This window comes from Notamacropus eugenii, chromosome 3 (assembly GCF_028372415.1).
Source record: "Notamacropus eugenii isolate mMacEug1 chromosome 3, mMacEug1.pri_v2, whole genome shotgun sequence".
Lineage (NCBI taxonomy): Eukaryota > Metazoa > Chordata > Mammalia > Diprotodontia > Macropodidae > Notamacropus > Notamacropus eugenii.
In genome coordinates, this window is record NC_092874.1 from 91,491,193 (window position 1) to 91,512,341 (window position 21,149).

At 39.2% G+C, this 21,149-nt stretch overlaps 1 protein-coding gene and 1 long non-coding RNA gene across 3 annotated transcripts in view; one reads left to right on the top strand and one right to left on the bottom strand.

Annotated features, from left to right (window-relative positions):
* The window catches only part of DPP6 (dipeptidyl peptidase like 6), a 1,325,443-nt gene that overhangs the window by 944,227 nt on the left and 360,067 nt on the right, over window positions 1-21,149 (bottom strand). The gene's annotated exons all lie outside the window — the stretch shown is intronic.
* Window positions 6,046-16,920, top strand: LOC140532958 (uncharacterized). Its single transcript, XR_011976751.1, has 2 exons — window positions 6,046-6,277; window positions 15,580-16,920. It is a non-coding gene; the product is annotated as an uncharacterized lncRNA (long non-coding RNA).

Here is a 21,149-nt window from a genome sequence, read left to right on the forward strand (position 1 = left end):
ATCACCCCACTCCTGACAACCTGACCAGTTCAGATAAGATTTTAACTCATTTTTTGAAACCTACAAATAGGTGCAAATAAGTAGAGCCCCAGAAGATGCCTCTGTTCTTTTTCTTCTTCTTGGAAGGCAGGCAGGAACAAATCAGCAAACTCAGGAGGGCAAGAAAAGAGGGAAAGAAGGAAGGAAATTAAGAAAGAAGAAATGATGGAAAGGAAGGAAAAAGGAAAGAAAAAAAGGAGGGAAGGGAAGGGAGGGAGGAAAGGAAGGAAGTAACTAGGGAAAGAAAGAAAAGGAAGTGAGGGAAAGAAAGAGAAAAGGAAATAAAGAAGGAAGGATGATTTACTAAGCACATTAAGTACTTATTATGTGCAAAGCCTTGGGCTGCCCCAAAGGTCTAGAGGAATAGAGATCCTCAGGGTAGTAGGTCCTGCATGAGCTTTCTCACTTTGTGCACTCACTGTTCTCACTCTACAGTAATTCCTCAGTAGAAAAGGAAAGCTGTCAATCAGATTACCAGCCCTGGAGTAAAATCACCCAATGCTGGTTTATGTAAAATTCTTCCTAAAGATGCTGGTGAGGATGGTGTCTGATATTCAGGTACAGCTGAGACTGCTTGAGGTCCCCTAGCTCTGCATTTATAAATCCTCGGGGCTTCTCTAACTCAAAGTTAAAAACAAAAACCAAGCAGGAGTTTCAGAGTCTACTGTGGACAGATGACAGAGAAAACTTGATTGCTTGCCTCCTTGTATCATGCCCAGTCCCTTCTGTCTTGCTTCTTGGAACCATACTATCAATGTAGTCATTCCTCCCTGAAGCTCAATGGCCCAATGCCTAGAATATGTTGGAAAACACTGGGGTCCTGGGGGCCCTTTATAAGCTCATTGGTTAAAAGGAGGGGTTGGAAAGCATTACCATTCCCAAGGGACTTTTGCTGCCCTCAGCTGAATATTCTTGGCATCAAAAATGAACACAAAGATATTATTACTGCCACCATGATAACTAGGTCACTTAAGGTCCCAAACAGGGTTTAGATTAGAGGGAAATCAGACACAATTGAGATAAGGGTCTTCATCCAAATTATCCTGACATTTTCAAATTTGCCACTGCAGTTTTCTCCTATGGGCCATTAGAGAGACTTTGGGGGATACAATTTGAAGAATGAGGAGTCTGCCAAGCAGTGATTCTTTGCAAGGAAGTATTGCTTCAGAAGAGACAGCTCATAACACGCCAGAAAGGACAACATCAATCACCACTGGTTCCACTATCTGATGGCATTGAATGGAATGCCACCACAGCATCTCAGGGTCATGTATCAAGCAATACGAACTGCCACAAAAGGTAGGGAAAAGAAAAGAGGATTTGTCAAAGACTACTGCACACTCCTCTTGGGAACTGAGATTGGAGAAAGAGCCAAGAGATTTTGCAGCCTGAGTCATAGGTGTGCCTTCCACCCAAAAGAGTTGGTGGATAGCTTTGTGCTCAAGGGGCATTTCTCACTGATGAGTCCCCTTGATCTGAACCTCTGTTCCAACTCTGCAAAGATGATTCTCCAGAAAAAAAAAACTGGAGAATCTTAGATTTGGAGGAGACTAGAGAAACCAAAAAATCCAAGCAACACTAGAAAATAAATCCTTACCACAACATATGTGGACAAGTGGTCATCTAGCCTTTGCCTGAAGATCTCAATCAAATACCCTCAAAACCATAAGATTTATTCATTTCTTTTGGTCTGATCTGGATCTGTGATTTCATTAGTCTAGGGAATTCCTGATGTGAAAGCTCCTTTCTCAAATTAAACTCTTCTGTAACCAATAATCTCATAGAGTTTCAAGGGCTACCCATGGTCATATATATCACAGGCAGGTTTTGCACTCACATCACTTCCTGATTTCAAAGCTGGCTCCAAATCCACTATTCCATGCTAGTGCTCATTTGAAGACTCATTCTACCAAATCAACCACACTTACAGGAAGTCCAAAGTATTCAATATTCAGTACCCAACACTGTGTGGAGGAGTATGAGAAGATTAAATGAAGTAGACCCTCTTTTCCTTCAGGGAGGGATGGGAACACATTGGTGCTTTGTGAAGCCTGTGATCTCAATGATCTCAGAGAAAGGTAAAGCCTAGTGAAATACACCTCAATCTTTCTCACCCCCTCCTCCTCCCCACTAATACTCTTCTATTTTGCAACCATATAGCCAATAATATTATTGTTTCTGGCTGCTACCCACTGACTCATAACTAATTGAGAGCATAGCACATTGAAGTTTTGACTTTTGAACCAGGATTCAGTTGGTAGTCTTTCTATGCAAATCTCCCTGGAGTCTTTTGGTCTCTGTTTTGCCCCCAAAACACATGACCTCACATGGAACTTCCTTGTGTACAAACCATATACCCTCATTTCAGGAGACTAAAAGCTGCATGAAGGCAAGACTGAGATGGTGCCCCCTCTCCCCTCATCTTTTATCCACAGCATTATGCACAGTGGCTTACATTAAAAGGTCATTAACAAATGTCTTGGAGAAGGAAATGGCAGACCATTCCAGTATCACAAAGAGTCGGGCACGACTAAAACAAGTGAACAACAAAAACCAAATGTCTACTTAGTTGAATTAAATAGAAGTGGAAGAGACTACAAAGATTTTTCAGCTCACATGACCCTCTCATGTTTTCCTATGCTCCGGTCCTCTGAGGAAGTGAAACCTGATAGAACACATACATGAAAATTCATAGAGAAAGGAAGCAATCTGGAACTCTCTGAAAATTTTCCAGTTGATCATCTCCCCCCCCCCCTTCTACTTGGTATTTCCAACTTATGTCAGCATTTTGAGATTTACAAAGCACTTTATAAACATTATCTCATTTGATCTTCACAACAACTCTGTGATGTGGGTGCTAATTTATATCCATTTTATAAATAAGAGAATTGAGGCTTAAAGAGGTTATGATTTGCCTGTGGTCACAAAGATTCACAAGTTGTGGAAGAGTTTTAGATCCCAGGTATTCTAGACTCCCACATCCAGGGTTCCAGCTATTAGGTAGAGCTGCCTGCAGCAACTTCCCAAGGACTGACCTCTACTGTGCTTCACGTCTATCACTTCTCTCAATAAGATAACCAGTGGAATTCTCAGAGTACATGATTCAAAATGGACAGCAGAAAAGGGAGAGTGGATAAGGGATGAAATTTGATTGCCTTGGAAAACTTCAAGTTTCAAAGTCCTTGGATATCCTCTCCTTCTATAATTCCTCCTTTCCCTAACTGTATAAAGGAATCAAGAGAAAGAGAGTAGTGATTAATGAAATCTCCTAGCTCTTCTCCAGAGCCTTCTTACCTTGGTTCCTGTGGTTATTTCCTCTTCTAGAAGCTCTTCCATAGTCACAGCTCCTCAAGAGAAGCGTGAAAAACCAAGAAGATCAGATCTGTGTGGCCACACAGTCTGGCAGAGGAATCAGCATTAAAAATAACTCCTTCTCATCTGTTCAAACTAATCACGTTTGTCTTTTTTTTTTTTTTTAGACAAAACACCCCCAAGTCCACAGCAAAATTCTCAACAAATAAGAAATGTTACTTATTATTTCTGCCCAAGGCTAGTGAATGCTGCAAGTGCAGAGAGGAACTGAGTTCAGCTAAGGGGTGTTCATGTGACTGCTAGGCAAGAAGAAGGGGCAGGAAGGGGCATCACTTGAGAATCAGGCAGCTAAAAGACCCAGGTGATTTCTTTGTTATGTGACAATGCAATGAAACTACCTGGAAATCTGGCTTCTAGTGCCCTAATTCCAAACTGAGGTGTGACCTTTCCCTAGCAAAATACACACTGAGTCTCTGGAAGTCCGTCTCAGCTTGCTCTATCCAGATTCTATGTTGATTTCAATCAAACTTGACTTGAGGATATCTCCACGTGGCACAGACCTTTTCTCACCTGTAACCAGTTGTTTCTTAATGCTCATTCTGTAACTGATTTTATGAAAAAATACAGACTAAGAGATTTACTGTGTGGCCTTTATTGGCTAGATTGCTTAACCTTTCTGTGGTTCAGTTTTCCCTTCTATATAATGGGAAACATAACCCTTATCCTAAATGTCTTATAAATATTGTTGTGCAGATGAATTAACTGAGAAAGCAGATATAAGAGGACTTTGAGTTGTACCTCCAAAAAAGACTTAAATAATCACTGCTAATATTGGCAAATGGTTACTTCCTAAAAGTCACAGACAATATGAGCAACTTTCCAAAGACCATACATCTAGTTAGAGATGGAGCAAGGACAAGAATCCAGGTTCAAAGTCTATTGCTTTTCCAACCAAACTAATTAAAGTGTGGAGGGACTGGAGATAGGAAATGATCTGTGTTTGAGATATGGCCTCAAATGGAGGTTGACATCTTATCTGTGTGACTGTATAGTCTGACAAAGGGTGGGGGGAAAGGATAATTTTGTGGCACTGTTAGCAAGGGCCTTAATAGTCTACATCTATTTTCCATTATATACACTAAACTGCCACGGGATAACATGCCATCTTATTTGCTAACATCAGGAGCTGTCACATTCAGCAATAAACTGGAAGTACAGGAAGGCACATCCCCACTTATACTTAGCATTAGGCATTGAAAAGAGCTCTTGGAAGTATTTGGCATGCCTCTAAATAGCACATCTAGTAGAGTTATTTATTTATTTCTCTAAACTATGAGAAATTCTTGCTTTTCATCTGATTTCACTCAATGTCCTCTCCTCACTGAATTCCTTACTACCTACAAGACCCTGTTCAGGTTCTACTTTTTCAGCAAAGTCTTCCTTGTCCATCAGATTGAAGGGATGTTTCCCTCCACTGAACTCCTCCTCATTGTCTGATGTCCTCACTTGGCACTAAACACATTGCCTTGAGTTCTTTATTATCTTTTCTTAGAGTCCCTTTCTCACCTGAAAGCTCAATTCCACTACCATTTTCTCCTGACACCTACTCTGATCCCTGCCCCCAGCTCTCATCTTCCGCAGTTTTACCTGTATGTGGATGTGGGCATGTTGTCTTCTGTTCTACCCTCAGAAGAATATAAGCTCCTTAAGAGCAGGAACTGTTTCAGTTTTGTTTTTGTATCCTTAGCACTGTGCCTAGCACACAGTAGGTGCTTAATAACTACTGAGTTGAATTTATATCTATATATGCATATATAGATACTATATATATACATATATACACATACATATACATATACATAAACATACATATGTATACATATACATATCCAACTATACTATAAATGTTTTGAGGCTAGGGAACAAATCATACTTTTCTGTAACATCTCTCTTGCTGTCTCCTTCTCTGTGTCTCTGTCTGCCTCTTTCCTCTTCAGAGACTACTACAGTTTCAAGCACACATTAGGCATTTAATAAATAAGTATTAATCATTTGATGAATTACTTTTCATAGCAAATGTAAAATTCCATGTTCCATCTCTTTTCCCTAAGAATATGATTTTAGTCAAAGGGTTGAAGCTGATTTCCAAAATGATGAATAAATTCGTCAATGACCTCAAGCTCAAGGCAGCATCATGCAGAAGCCCAGCTACAGCCCAAAGATGACAAGAACTTGGAGAAAAGGGCACTGGAAGTGCCATAGAAGAGGAGAATTCAATGCTAAGAAACAGGGGGTTCAGCAGATGGGAGAAGTGAAGGAAGAATCGGAGTGCTGTTTGGGATAATGCAGGCCACACAAGAGCTCAAGGTACTAAGTAGGAGATAAGTGATATGTAAACCGTACTGGAGGAAAAATGGGAATTCCCAAATGGTATTTTTTCCCCAAATGCTACTTTTTTCCTAGTGACATGAGATTACTCTGACGTCCAAAGGACTGGATGTCTAGTAGTGCCTTGCACTTAGCAGACACTCAATAAGTATGTGTTGAATTGAATGTGACACTGTTGTGACATATGCCCAAACTACATTAATAAGAATCAGAACACCTTAGAGCTGGAAAAGATGATATAGGCCAACCCCTCTCACACTGTGGAGAGCCCTTCCCCCACATACCCAACAGACAAGATGAGGAGGTGGGGGTGAGGGTGGAAACGAGAGACAGCTGAGATGTTGAACGACATCCTATCAGCAGCGAAGGACACGGAGTAGAAATAAAGGAGGCACAGTGCATATCTTCAAACACTGAAAGGACCAGCTGTGATGCAGGAGAGGGAACAACAGACTTCAAGAGATTTTACTCCAGAGGACAGAACCTAAACCAACCAGAAGAAGAAATAAAAAGATGGATTGAGGATTCCAAAATTAAGGTAAAGAAGGAGATGGGACTGGATATGTGATTTCATCAGTATAGCAAACTTCCAGATGAGGAAATTCTTCTTCTCTTGATTCAGGTTGGCCCTTTTTTCTGAAATAAATACTCTTGAAAAGTTGCCTGTGTCATTCAAAGGTTAAGTGACCTGTTGAGAATCAAACAGGGAATATTTGTCAGAGGTGGGGTTTGAATCCAGGTTTCCCTGGTTCTGAGGTCACTTTTGTAGCTGCCTTTTTAGCTAACATATTTAACTCACAAATTAGGAAAGGGTCATCAATGTCCAGGTATGGAAGGAACATATAGGGATAATTTAGTTGATTCTTTTGACTTCAAACAGGGCTATGTTTACATTTTTCCAAATAGTGCTTAAAAAATTCTTCAAAAGAAGGGGACTCCACAATCTCACCAGTCCCATCCATGTTCACGTTTTTATACCTTTCTTAGAGTCGAAAAATTTTCTCTCGTTAGCCTTAATCCATTTCATCCTTCTCAATTCTTCATGAATCTAGAGATCAGCAAGTCACTACACTGTGTCAAAAGCTTCAAATAAAGTCAGGGCCAGCTTGGGAGGTGAGGGAGGTCTGAGAATACAGACCAGTTTTGGAGAACTGTTCTAGAGTTTTCAGTGTATGAGAGACAGAGCTGGGGATCAGACAAAAAAAAAAAAAGAACCTCTCACATACTGATGTAGAATCATCTTCCTCCTTTAGGACTACTTTCATGATATTCCTTCTCTCTTTTAATCTCAACCAGAGGCTCTAGATCTTCTACCAAAACAAGCACAGGGTTAAGGCTAAAGAGAAACTGCTCTGCCTGCTTTCCCAGGTATCTTAAAATCTGACACCATCCAACCTATTCTACCTTATTTCCCACAGTTCCCCAATATACAAGCTCTACTCCATTTGGACAAGTGACCTCACTGTGCCCTGCATATACCAGGCTCGAGCCTCTTGCCTTTGCTTAGGATGCTACTCCACTTGAAATACCACCCACCAAAACTAACCATTATCTAAAACCTCCCCTACATTTATTTAAGTCATATTTATACTCCAAAGGTGCTACCTCCTCCATTCATAGCTTCAGCATTCCCCAAGGATTCCAGCCCACAACTGTCCCTTCTCGGAACACCTTTTGAATATCACTCACTGTAGCATCCCATTTTCCCTCTCCTCTACTAGACTATAAGCTATTTGAAAATCTATGGAGACTGAGTTTTACACTTCTTTCTGTTTTCCACAGTGTTCAACACAGTTTCACAATCATAAGAGATGCTTCACAAATACTGACTAATATAAGGATTGATTGACTCAGGTAAATGACTCCCAAAATAGCAGAGAAAGAATTTTGTAGCTCTTTGTGAGAGGAGAGGAAAGGGATGGTGTATATCCTTTGCTAGATTAACATACACTCTTGCCCCTCTACTGTGGGTTCTCTGAGAACATATCCTGAACCTTTTTCCCTTTTTTCTTTTTCTTATAGTCTCTTAATTGGTGACCTCATTAGTCCATGTACACCTTCATTTATTTGCCTGTTGTAATTCCCCCACCCCCTAGTAAAATGTAAGCATCTTGAGGACAGGGACTGCTTTCCATTTTGGCCTTGTATTCCTAGTACCTAGCACAGTGACATACTTACACATACAAGATAATAATAAATGTTTGATTGGACGGAGTGGACAAAGAGGATGTGCCAGCATGGGAGAGCAGGAGAATGACATTATTATTTGAAAGGGAACCAGTCTTAATTTCCCTTTCTCTTGAATTAATTTCTTTTTGCTAAAGAAGTTTTATTTTTCCTAATAATTATACAAGGAAAAAATTCAATATGTCTTATAAACTATTTGGGTAGTAGAGAAATGACCTCCCCCTAACTCCCTCCCCCCAGAAAAAAAAAATTAAAGCCTAAAACCAGGTTGGCCCCTTTGATTCCATTCCTTTTCATGTTATTCTGTGTGTGTCATGTGAAAGCAAGGTTGCTATGGCAACCACTCATTATTTTCTAGGACTTGGCTAGATACTTTAACAGGAAAAAAAATCCCCCATATCTCTGTAGCCTCCAGACAGTCTTAATTTATACCCTATATCAATCTCTCCTTTTCCACAATTTCTTAACTAAGCTCTGTGCAGGAGTTTTAGCAAGCCTAACTAACCTGCAACTTTATCACTAAATGAACTTCAGGGAATAATTCAATGACATGACTTTTTCAGATTGTTAATAATCCCTGGGGGACAGAGGTGAGTGTGTGTGTGTGTGTGTGTGTGTGTGTGTATGTGTATGTGTATGTGTGTGTGTATGTGTATGTGTGTGTGTGTGTGTGTGTGTGTGTGTGTGTTTCTTCACTGTTGCTGACATTTTGGAACCTGCCTCCCTTTTCAGGCAGAATATGCATTTAAAGAGGAATTATTTGGCTTGTTTCTCCCCTCTCTACTTAAGTCCATCAATTGACAAATATTTATGGAATGTGAATTAGTGTAATGGAAAAAGTCCTGAATTAGGAGTGAAAGGATTTAGATCCTAATCTTATCCCTCGCACTCAATCTTATTTATGTGGGGCTCAGTTCCCTTATTTGTAAAATCAGGGTGCTGGGCTAGAAAACCTCTACAATCTATGACAGTTCTAAATATATGATCCTATAACTGCCTTCCAAGCTCTGTGCTAGGTGCTATAGAGGGAATACAAAGACACCAGCCCTACAGACAAGGAGTTTACAATTTGGGTAGGAAGGGAAGACAAGCACAAGAAAAATTACTGGGGAAAAGAAATCAGCCAGTAATAAAAGAGAAGTGCCATTTTGTATCTTTCCCCAGATACAAAAAAGCCAAGAATAAAATTCACATGGGGAAAGCACGGAGACTTTTGAGGATGTCACTCAAAAAAACAGGACAGAAGAGCGGGGTCCGTGGGAGCAGAGACAGCTGGAGAAAAGGAGTGATATCAACCTTTCCCATTCGCTTTCGCAGACAGGCTTTTATTATTGAATGACTTGATTTTAGAACTGGAAGATCATCTAGTCCAACTCTTTTATTGTAGAGATAAGGAAACATTAAATAACATTAAATAACTTTGTTCAATGTCACAAAGCTAATTAGTGAGAGGACCGAGACTTGACTCTAGATCTCTGGCTCTCAATCCAACATTCTTGCCAATATATTGTGATATCCTCAGAAATCTGACTCTGAGTTGGAAGGTAGCTCAGCAAACATTTTATAGTCCTAAGTCCTATGTAATAGTGCTTGTTTTCATGGTGGCTATGATCAACTGACCAATCAGACACCCTATACAGATGCTCTGTATCATCAGGGACCCGACCAGGCAGATAGCAGGAATTCGGCAAAGCTGACAAAGTTTGCTTTCCTCGCCCTCCTCAACTCCAACTTTCTTTCCTTTCCCCCATTTAATATCCTTTACACCTATGCCTGGTTCTTTCATGAGGAACTCTAGCTCCCTAATGAATGGATACTCACTCTAACTGGAACTGTTCTTCCTGCCAAGCCCCCCATGCTCTAGACTTTTACTTCTCCATTCTTACCTATCAAAACATTTATCTTGTGACACATTTCCCGGGCCCTTTTTTTTTTTTTACTCTAAGGTAGTAGCTAGCTTGGGCTGCTAGGTGACGCAGTGAATGGAGTAGTGGATCTGGAGTCAGGTAGACTCCTCTTTCTGAGTTCAAATCTGACCTCAGACGTTTCCTAGCTGTGTGATCCTGGGCAAGTCACTTAAACCCTCTTTGCCTCAGTTTCTTCATCTGTAGAATGAACTGAAGAAGGAAATGTTAAACTCCAGTATCTTTGCCAAGAAAACCCCAAATGGGGCCAGAAAGAGTCAGATACAACTGAAAAACAACTGAAAATTTCTCAACAGAACCAAGGACCAGGTCCTCTACTTGGGAGCAGTAGTACAGTAGACAGAGAAAAAGACTTGGATTCAAGAAAATCTGGATTCAGATCCTACCTATGAGACACGTAATGGTGGTGTGGCCCTGGGTTAGTCATTTAACTTCTCTCAACCTATGTTTCTTCATCTATAAAATGGGTATAATTAATAAACAACACTTACCTACCCCATACATTGTTGGGATCCAATGAGATAATCTACTTAAATCACTTTGAAAAATTTGGAAATTTTTTCTTCAATAGTTCTGTGTTTACATTAGTATGAGGAACTTCTGGTAAGGAAACCTTCCTCAACCAGCAGAGGTTGGCACCTTCTCTGCAACTTTTAACCTTAGAGAGTTCTCTAGAGAACTGAAAAGTTTAGACTGGTCTGGAATCACAGGCTATGTATGCCAGAGGGAACATGAACTTAGATCTACCTGACCAGCTCTCTATGCACTATAGCATGATGCCTTTCTTGCAAATCTGAAAGCACTGAATACATACATACATACATATACATACAAACATATACATGCATATAATTATATGAAATATAATTATAACCCTATAAAAGATGCCATTATGGTTATTATTGGCAGAGACTCAATACATCTGACTAAAAGAATAGTAGAGAATTTTGTTTTTAATTTTTTGTGTCCTTTGTAAAGATGGTGCTTCTGACCCAGTTTTTTCAGATTCTCTGCTCAGAGTTGTGTTTACAGTAGTAGGGATGGGTTTCCACTAAACCACATTTGATGGTGTGGTGGGGACTTGAACCCCCAAAACCCTATGACATGTCTTTGAAAGCAACCCAGTTTCCTGTGAGAAAATTTTCCCTTGTTGCAGAACCACATGCCCTTAATCAGAACAGATACAGGAATACTGACTCTCTTTTTGAGCCAGATCTCCAAAATCCATGCCTCTGGCAATTAAACAAAACCCGTCTTTTCTCCCTCAATTTCTGGTATCAACAAAGTTACCTCTGCAGACACCCATTCATAGATTATTGATGCCTGCTCCCAAAGACACCTTGACCACGTGCATTAGTGTCCTCTACATTCCTTTCCCAATCTCTTTGATATATAAGCTATAGATTCACCCCCATTAAGTTGCAAATTCCCCAAAGGAACTTCACCCTCTGCTATTACCATAAACTGTCCCTTGACTGAAAGACAGCTTGAGTATGTGAATTCATTCTAGGTAATTCTACCTTGTTCCCTGTTATTCGCAAGGTTCCTAGCACCCCTAACCAAATCACATTCACACTTTCTCATTCAGTTCCCCTTGAGAGTCTAGTTTATAAGTCAGCCATCAGTTGAAAGTTAGAGGGTCTTGGAAGTGTGGAACATTTTTTGTCCCTCTTTACAAAGCTGATTGGCCCAGTTTGATAGGGCATCAAACTCTCACCCTTGGTCTCAGTACCATAATCTACTAGATCTTAGAATGAAATTAATACAGGATACAAGTTTTGTTTTCTTTTTTTTTTAACTATAAACCAACATGGATTTTGACAATAATGAAAAGTATAGTCATAAGCAAAAGCTTCTCAATGTGATAATCCTGTAGACAACTCCCTGATCCTTCAAAATGCCTGATATGCTTTCTGGAATACGAATATTGAAAATGATGTTCTGATAGAGTGATTGGAAAGGGTGAAGGTGGAGACCTATTTGTAGGAGACCCTATCTACAAATGCTCAGTTGGGGTTTTTTTTTCTTGATTAAAGAAATCAAATCATATATTGTTTAACAATATTCCTTGAGGTTTAAAATGAAGCCTGGGCTCCACTCTCCGAATGATCTCCGTTTAGCTTAATTGTGAACCCAGCTAGCTAAGCTATGTTAAGGCAGCTGGTGAACATTAGAATAATATCATTTCTCTTGGCCTGTGTTTCTCTCTATAGCTAAAATAAAGAAATATCATTAAAAGGCATTTGTTTCACCAAAAAGCACACCTCTGTGTGATGAAGTTCCCCAAAGGCTGCACCAAATTTAGGGGCTAACCGAACTGTGAGGCTGTCTTTAAGTTCTGCCATTTTGGCCATTTTCCTGCACTTAAGAAATTTACTAGATGTTGACAGAAACTATAATTTTTCATATGCAGCTGCTTTCCCTCCCAACACCCCCATGCATGACCAGAAAAACAATTTCTAAACAGTAAACTCTGCCCTCTGCTGACCACACACTAAAAGTGCAAAATCTCATTTCCCTTCACAATTTGATTCTTTGCTTTGATAGGTAGCAAGGGCATAATAGCTAGCATTTACATAATCTCTTAAGGTCTGTGATGCGTTATCCATGATGTCTCCTTTACTAAGATGATGATGATAATATTAAGATTATTATATAGCACTTTACAAATATCATCTCATTTTATATCACAACAATACTGGGAAGTAGATAAGGACCTAAAAAGTTGACTGATTTATTTAAATGATGTATTTTATCTAAGATCCCTAATACTTTGAAAACAGCAGTCTCACTGCAAATGAATTTCCTTTTCAGATATCAAGAAATGTTGGAAACAGCAGGAAACTTTTTATTTCTCTCTGACTTAGTTGTCTTTCTGGTTCATTGGAAAAAAAAGTCATTTCTCAGCTCCTTAACAGAAGACACTGAAGATCACAAAATTAATGTGGAACATGAATATATGTGAAATTTTAGCATCATGTATGGCCCCAAATGTTTAAAGAAGTTGTTGGCTGATATTTATTTTTAATTTTTTTCCTTTTGTTTTTACTAATTTATTATTTGTGACTACCAGATATTGCATCACGATAGTACACTCTCAACTCAGCTCACTCCCATTCACAACATTAAATTTTCCTTATAACAACAAAAAAACAGGCAAAACCAACTGATCAAGTGTCTGCATTCCGGGTATGTAACATTCTGTGCCTATAGTCCCTCCCCGTCTCCGTCAGATGATGAAGCCAAGCTTCTGTATCTGTTGTCTGGATCATGGTTTTTGAGTTCTGCTTGCTTTGAGCATCCTTTCTGTTTTCATCTTTAGGCATATTACTTTTTTCCTACTGTTTGCTTGGGCTTTCCTCCTTACTCACAAAGGCTATTCTGGCTCCTGATTTTGCTGTTTTCCCCTCTTTTACTCCTGTGGTCTCACCATTTGCCCACTGTCCTATGTTTGAAACCATAGTCTAACCTACTCTAGGCTCACATTACCTCCCCCAAGGACAACTGTACCAAGCTCCTACCCTGCCTCTGTTCTCTCCCAGCTCTAGTGCCTCCTGACTGCTCTTTTTAATGTACTGATAGGTCTGACTGTGTGCTTCATCTGCTAGAAGCCTTTCAATGGTTCCCTATTGTTTAAAACCCTAGCATTCAGGACCTTTCACAATTTCACACTACTCTGACTCTAGCTTGGTCAGTTACATCCCTCTATGCTCCAGTTTATGGAATACTCACTGAATTTTCTCACCTCCACACATTTACCCACATTGTCCCCTATTACTGAAATGCCCAATACTTCTCCTTCCAGTTTGCCCTGACCCCTCAAGCCCTCCCGTGGCACTGAACATTTCCTCTACCTGTTAAATTACTACCTATTCTCACATGCTCCCACTTCTAAGGATCCTTTCCTGTTGGCCTCATTCCTTCTCCAAGCTCACAAATAACTTTATGCCTTAGACCACCAGCATTTTGATTGAACCTCCTTCATGCACACACGCAGAACTTTGCCAGGTTGTTAATTGCTTTATGTATATTATCCTACTCTTACAGGGTAAGCCATATGTGGGCAGGGGATGTTTTTATAAAATCCTTGTCTTTCTCCTAGTCCAAAGCATGGTGATTTGCTTGCTCATGAAGCTTAGGGAGTGTTAGCTGAATTGAACCAATTCAGTAACAAATACAACTGCTGTGAATAGTAAAAATACCAATACAAGTGCTTAAAAAAGCTATTTACTTTCTCTCTCTCCTTTCCAAAAAAAGAAAACTGGACAAAGAGAATTGATCCATCCCTTTACAATAATGTGAAGCTAAAGGATAAGCAATCTCTTAAGTTCTTAAATGAAAAGAAAGAGGGACTTTGCTGTCCACATGATCCATTTTTGCACGGGTGAGATCCACTGGGAATAAACAAGTTATAGATCATAGCTTTGATCCCTGACTGAGTCAACTTTCCTCTGATGGACAATGTGCTATTGCAATTGATTGACTTTTTTGGTTAACTGGCAACTAAAAAGGTTTCTCTTTTTGTTGGCATGTATTTCTAAAATACACATATTTTCTTGGTCCTAGGACACTGATGAAGAAGCTCACTTCCCCATTCTCAGGTGGAGCAGGAGTGTGCAACATGGCATTTAGTAAAAACAAAAGGAAAAAAATTAAAAATAAATATCAGCCAACAACTTCTTTAAACATTTGGGGCTGTACATGATTCTAAAATTTCACATATATTCATGTTCCACATTAACTTTGTGATCTTCAATGTCTTCTGTTGAGGAGCTGAGAAATGACTTTTTTTTCCAATGACCCAGAAAGACAACTAAGTCAGAGAGAAATAAAAAGTTTCCTGCTGTTTCCAATGTTTCTTGATATCTGAAAAGGAAATTCATTTGCAGTGAGACTGCTGTTTTCAAAGTATTAGGGATCTTAGACAAAAATACATCATTTAAATAAATCAGTCAACTTTTTAGGTCCTTATCTACTTCCCAATATTGTTGTGATATAAAATGAGATGATTAAGCTGACTTTGCTGTTTGTCTTTGTTATAAGGGAGAGTGTGATGTGTATACATATGTTTGTGTGAAGGTGTGGGAAGGAGTGTTTCTGGGAAATCACTATGGTGGGGAAAATATAAGGCATCAATAGAACATCCACCATTTTGAGGAAGACTCACAAATGACCCCGTGCTGATAACTTTACTTAAAAACAATGATCATTTCAGTTGTCCATTGTGCCAGGTCAAACAAACAGCCTTCTAACTAGACTTTCTACCTCTGTTTTTTTGCAACTCTTCCTGCATGTAGCCTCTAGATTTATCTTCCCTAAATGTAATTTTCATCATATCATTCCTCTACTGAAGAATCTAGCGTGATTCTCCTTGGTCTGTTGGGGCCAACAAATATTGCCTCCAAAATGGAAGGAATCTCACAGCTCATGGTACAGGAATCTATTACATACTCAACATGGGGTCCATTCAGTCTCTACCTGTAGACTTCCATGAATGGAGAACTTACAACCTCCCAATGCAGTCCATTTTGGATACCTTTAGTTATTTGTATTTGTTAAGAGGATTTTCCCGAAAATGAGCAAGAATCTGGCTCACTGGAATGTCCATCTATTGATCCTACTTTTTCTAACTAAAGGCAAGCAAAACAAGTCTAGTCTTTCTTCCAAATGGATATTTGAAAATACTTGGAAAAGGCTTCATATTTACTCTTAATTTTCTCTATTCCAGGCTAATATGCCCAGCTCCTTCACCTGACTGCTACTTGGCACAGTGTTCATTTCACTCACCTCACTGGTCAACTTCTTTGGATGTATGGCAACTTGTCAACATCATTCTTACAATGTGATGCCCAGAACAGAACATGACAGTTTGGTTAAACAAGAAGGGCATACAGAAGGAATATTATTTTTCTCATTCTAGTCATGATGCATCATGTTAATGTTAATATACCCTTAAATAATGCTTTTTTTTAACTTCCTTGTCATATTAAGCTTGAAGTCTACCAGAGCTATTAAATAATGCAAGATAACAGGACATCAGACCATGTTACAGACATCCACTGGAGGGACAGCGGGGAGCAGGTTGCTCCTCTTTCTGCTTGGGGTGAACAAGAAATTCTTCCCTGTGACAATTTCAGTGCCTCTACCACAACTTGTGGCTTCTATTGGTCCATGCCCAGGGGCGCTCCTTACCCCCAACCCTCCATGAGGATGCAGACTAGACTTTACAAGAAGTCAACTTTTCTCTCTGTACAACTATGTCTTCACTGGAACATGGCTCAGCACTACCACAGGTCTACCCCCCCCCCCATCCTAACTTTCATGTGAATTTGCAAGAATTACTAGTTATGTAACTGCGGTTCCATAAACTCTGGTCTTATTCAAATAAACTGTTATCTAGACCAGTACTTCTTAAACTATGAGTCCTGATCCCATATGGGGTCATGTAACTGAATGTGGGAGTCACAAAAAATTTGGTAATAGTAAAAGGTTTCCAAATGTGCAACAATAAAAAAAAAATCAAACATGTAATGAATCTTAGGTGTTTCTGGCAGCCCTTGACCATGTTACATCATACAACTTCACTGCAGCCTTGGTTCTGAATACACAACATGTGCACTTTGCACTATGCATGCTGTTATACAACACAACACCAAAGAATGCTGCCACAAACACTTCAGCTCCAACTTGAGACTATTGTATGCTATGAATTGAAGTGTTTTTACTGTACATACAAAATTGTCAAATGAATTTTATCTTGGAATTAGGACAGAATTTCCAACAAATTCTAAAATGGCCCTAAACACATTTCTGCCACTTTGTACTATGTGTTTATACAAAGCAGTAGTCTCAGCACTGACGATTATAAATGTTGACCAACTCCAAAAAAAGTTGAAGGTGCTCCATGTCCTGCAGTATCACAAAGATTTAATTCTTTATGTAAAAATAAACAAGCACATCTGTCTTATTAGTATGCAAATTTGAGTTCGTCTTTAATAAAATGGTAAAATTATATGTATACCAAAGAACTGTTTTGAAATAAATTTCTTTATGATTTATTTTCAGTAAATGTTTGATTTATATTCCTACTTACTCAAAGTCGAGTAAAAATTTCTCAGGTGAAAAGGGGTCCCAAGTGGAAAAAATTTAAGAAGCCCTGATCTAGTCATGCTTTCCCTAGCCTATACTTAGTGGGTAAGTAGTAAACAAAATACCTAGCTGATAGACTCAGTTATAAATTCCTCAGTCCGAGACACAAAGCCCTCCAGAATCTGGTACTTTTTTTTATTCCATCCAGCTTTATTGTTACTATGTAAAATGTGCCTTCTCCCCCAGCTAAATCAATTTGTTTTCTTCTAAACATGTTCCAACATTTCATTCCTCCAAATCAGTCAACAAGCTGTTCTCAAGCATCGACTCTAAGCCAGGTGTAACAGCCTGCTATTCAGACAACAATAAAACTATACCTACCCTCAAGCACCTTACATTCCATTGGCAGAGACAACACACACACACACACACACACACACACACACACACACACACAGGTTCAAGTAAGCAAATACAAAGCATAGATAGATACAAGGTATCGTTTTGGGTGGGATTACAGAAGAACTAGCAATTTAAGGAATCAAAAATGGCCTCAGCACAATCAGGATGGTGCTTGAACTGAGTATTGAAGGAAACAAGAGCTTCTCTGAAATTTTAAGGAAGTCATGGTTTTCTTACCAGGAAGTCTTTAGTATTATTTCTTTCACTATTCAAATTGTGCTACCCCTTTAAGGTCTAACTGAATTCCATATCCTTGTTAAAGCCTTCACTGAATTCTTATACACACAATTATCTTTCCTTTTTTTCTATTTAAACATATATAATTAATAATACACAGTCCGACAGTTGATAATACCTCATGCTGTTTTCTAATTTTTTTCTTCTATGTGAATCATATCTTCAAATAGATTGCAAGACCCTTAAGAAAGATGACTCAACATACTCAAATATTCCTACCTTGCAGTTCCTTAACATAGTCATTTCTCATGACCTACCCACCCTACCTCAACTACACACAGGTCATATCCTTGATCTTCCATCATCCATAAATGTAGCATATTCATATTCATTAACTCTGCAATTCCCTTCTATGATTGGGAAAAGGTATTCTACCTCTCCTTCTTCCTTGCAACTCATACACCATCCCTCACTCTGCCTTCTTATCCCTGTTCCCCTATCATTTCAGTCTCCTTTTATCTTATTCCCCCACTAAGAATGCTGTTATCCAGTGACACTGGCTTCTTTGCCATTCCTTAAACAAGACACTTGGTCTCCCAGCTCCTGGCATTTTCACTGGCTTTCCCCCATGTTTGGAATTCTCTCCTTGCTCATTTGGTGTCTTGACTTCGTTGGCATCCTTCAAGTCTCAGCTAAAATCATACCTTCTACAGGAAAGTCTTTCTCTACCTCCCTAAACATTAGTGTTTTCCCTCTGTGCATTTTCTCCAGCCTATGTTGTAGGTGTTTAATAAAGGCATTTTTGTTTTGTTGACTGATTGCCCCAACACGTCATATTCCTTCTATGCAGTACTATCATAACCTATGAAGTACAAATTGAGCTGCAATTAAAACTGATTCATGTCCTGAGACAAGAGAAGTAGCAAAATGTAGAAAAACTCACCAGTTGGAGGCTAGTTAACATTTAAAAACCAATGTTCTTCTGGAAATGGGAGAAGCAGAGGTGATATGGTATAATGGAAAGAGCACAAGAAGATTCTGGGTTTGAATCCCAGATCAGCAGTATTAGTTGTATGATTCATGACAAGTCACTTAATAGATCTGAGTCTCAGTTTCTCCAGTAATAAAATGAGGATAACGATACTTGTAATACCTACCACTCCCATGGGGATTTGGGGAGGAAAGTGCTTTGCAACTTTTCAAGCACCTTCCAAATCTGCGTTACCTTAGTATCTGGAAGCAAGGCTCACATTCTGAACCTGAGGACCCATCACTGCATGGAGTCCCATTGCAGACTGCTTTCTCCAAGCAACACTGAGTATGATTCAGGAAGCTTGCTCTGACCAATGGGAGCAACACAGTTCTACCCTAGGGATGGAGGAGAGAGGGTAACCTGATTTATGTCAATGTTCTGGTCCTAATTTCTGTTGCATCCAAGGGCCAACTCTGTCTTTCTTCCATCATACCCAGGCCACTAATCTGACTACAGACATTGGCTGGGGAAGCACGCAATGGATAATCAGGATGAGAGAGTAACTACTTAATTGGTAATATTGACTATAGAGTCTGACCTGCCTGTGCTGCAGTTAGCAAGGAGAGTGAGAAGAGGGCCCTGGGCTGCACTTAATTTAAACTTTATCTTTTCATTGGGTCTTTTCTTGTTTATATTACCTAGGAAATAGAAATAGAAATTGCAAATTCTGGGAACCTAGAGAATTTTTTTAACATGATTTTTACGGTTCAGTGATTGGTAGATGATCCCATTAAGCTTTTTGGTGCTGTACTCCTGTAGTTTCCTATCCCTCCCCTCTCCTAATTCCTAAGTGACTTCTATTGTGGCTGTCATACTCCCTTTTAATTTCATATATCTTTATTTTTGTACTAGGGGCATCATTATGTAACAACAACAGATAGCATGTAAATAGTGCTTTAAGGCTTGTAAAACACTTCGCAAATATCTCATTGTATTCTCACAAAACTGAGAGATAGGTACAATTATCCCTCTTTTACAGATGAGGAAACTGAGGCAGATAGTGGTTAAGTGACTTGCCTAGGGTCACACAGATAATAGGTATCTGAGTCCAAATTTGAACATAGGTTTTTATGATTCCAGGCTGTTCCTCATACCTGGAATTTACTCCCTTCTCACCTTCACCTTTTAGAATGCCCAGCTTTCTCCAAGTCTACACTCAAATGCCTCTTTCTTCAGGAAGGCCAGCCTGATCCTCCTTATCTGAGAATGAGTTCCCCTACAAAATTACCTGGTATTTATTTTGAGAGGCAGCATGGCATAGGACATAGACAGCTAGTCTTGGAAGCAGGAAGACCTGAACTCCACTTCTGCCTTTGACACACTGACTATGTGAGCCTAGCAAGGCCATTCCTTTCTCTAGGCACTCTAGGTACTATAGCAAGTCTCTAAGATAATATGTTGTAGAGCACTTGTTGTTATCCATTAGTAGAGAGAATGCCTACATGTGAGAGTTCCTCATATCACAGGCTCACTGTCTACTCCTATTTATTTAATATATACTTAATTTAATTTATACATATAATATATTAATTATATATATTAATATATATTTAATTTAATATATTTAATATATACTTAATGGAGGTACATGCTATATTGCACCTTGAAGGCAAGGACTGTTTGACTTTTGCTTTTGTATATGTTATATAATACATTTGCTAACACACAAGAGGAGTTTAAATTCTTTTATTAGAATCCTTTAATAAATCTCTACTTTGCACTTGCAGTTCTACCTAGTTTCAACTCCACGGAATAAGATACCCCCTAGTCCCCAATTTCCAGCTTCCTTTTGTGCATTGTCTTCTTCCATTAGACAATAATTCTTTCTCTCTGTATTGCCAACTCTTAGCACAGTTCCTGGCACACAATATATACACTTTTATTAAATTGAATTGGATGAGTTGAATGATCAATTGGTCGACTCATTAGATTTAGCCTATCTTGTTGTTGTTGTTGTGTTTGCCCTTCATTCTCAAAGAGGACCATGCCATCAAGATGATGACGTGACTTGCAGTTGACTTTGATTTGAGTGAGGGAGGGCTGTGCAAGGTCACCAACCTCACTTTCTTCTCCTGAGCCATCTGGGTCCAGTGGCCTGATATTCATCAGCATGACTGGAGATGGCCCAGGATGCATTGTGAGACCCTGGCTCTTTCAGGCTAAGGTCTTACCACATTCTCACTTTGAGTGACATACACCCATTCAGTGAATAGCCTTCTTTAAGAAGTTACTCAAGGATGGTCCCTTTAATAAAAAAAAAAAATCAAATTGGGAGGGAAAGACCTTCAAGGTTCCTGGGTAAAAGAAAAACAATTACTATTACTGGATCCTCACTATGTTAACCAGTATGGTAGCTTCCTAACCAGCTTTCCATTACCATGTCCAAGGAATCCCACTCCTTCTGCTCTCTACAATTTGTTAATTTCCCAGCTTATCTGATGATGATCCAGGGTGTGCTGAAGCCTGTAGGTGATAGATACTACATTCAATATCAGTTTCTGGGTCATTTTTGACATGGTAAAGCTATGTTTTTCCCA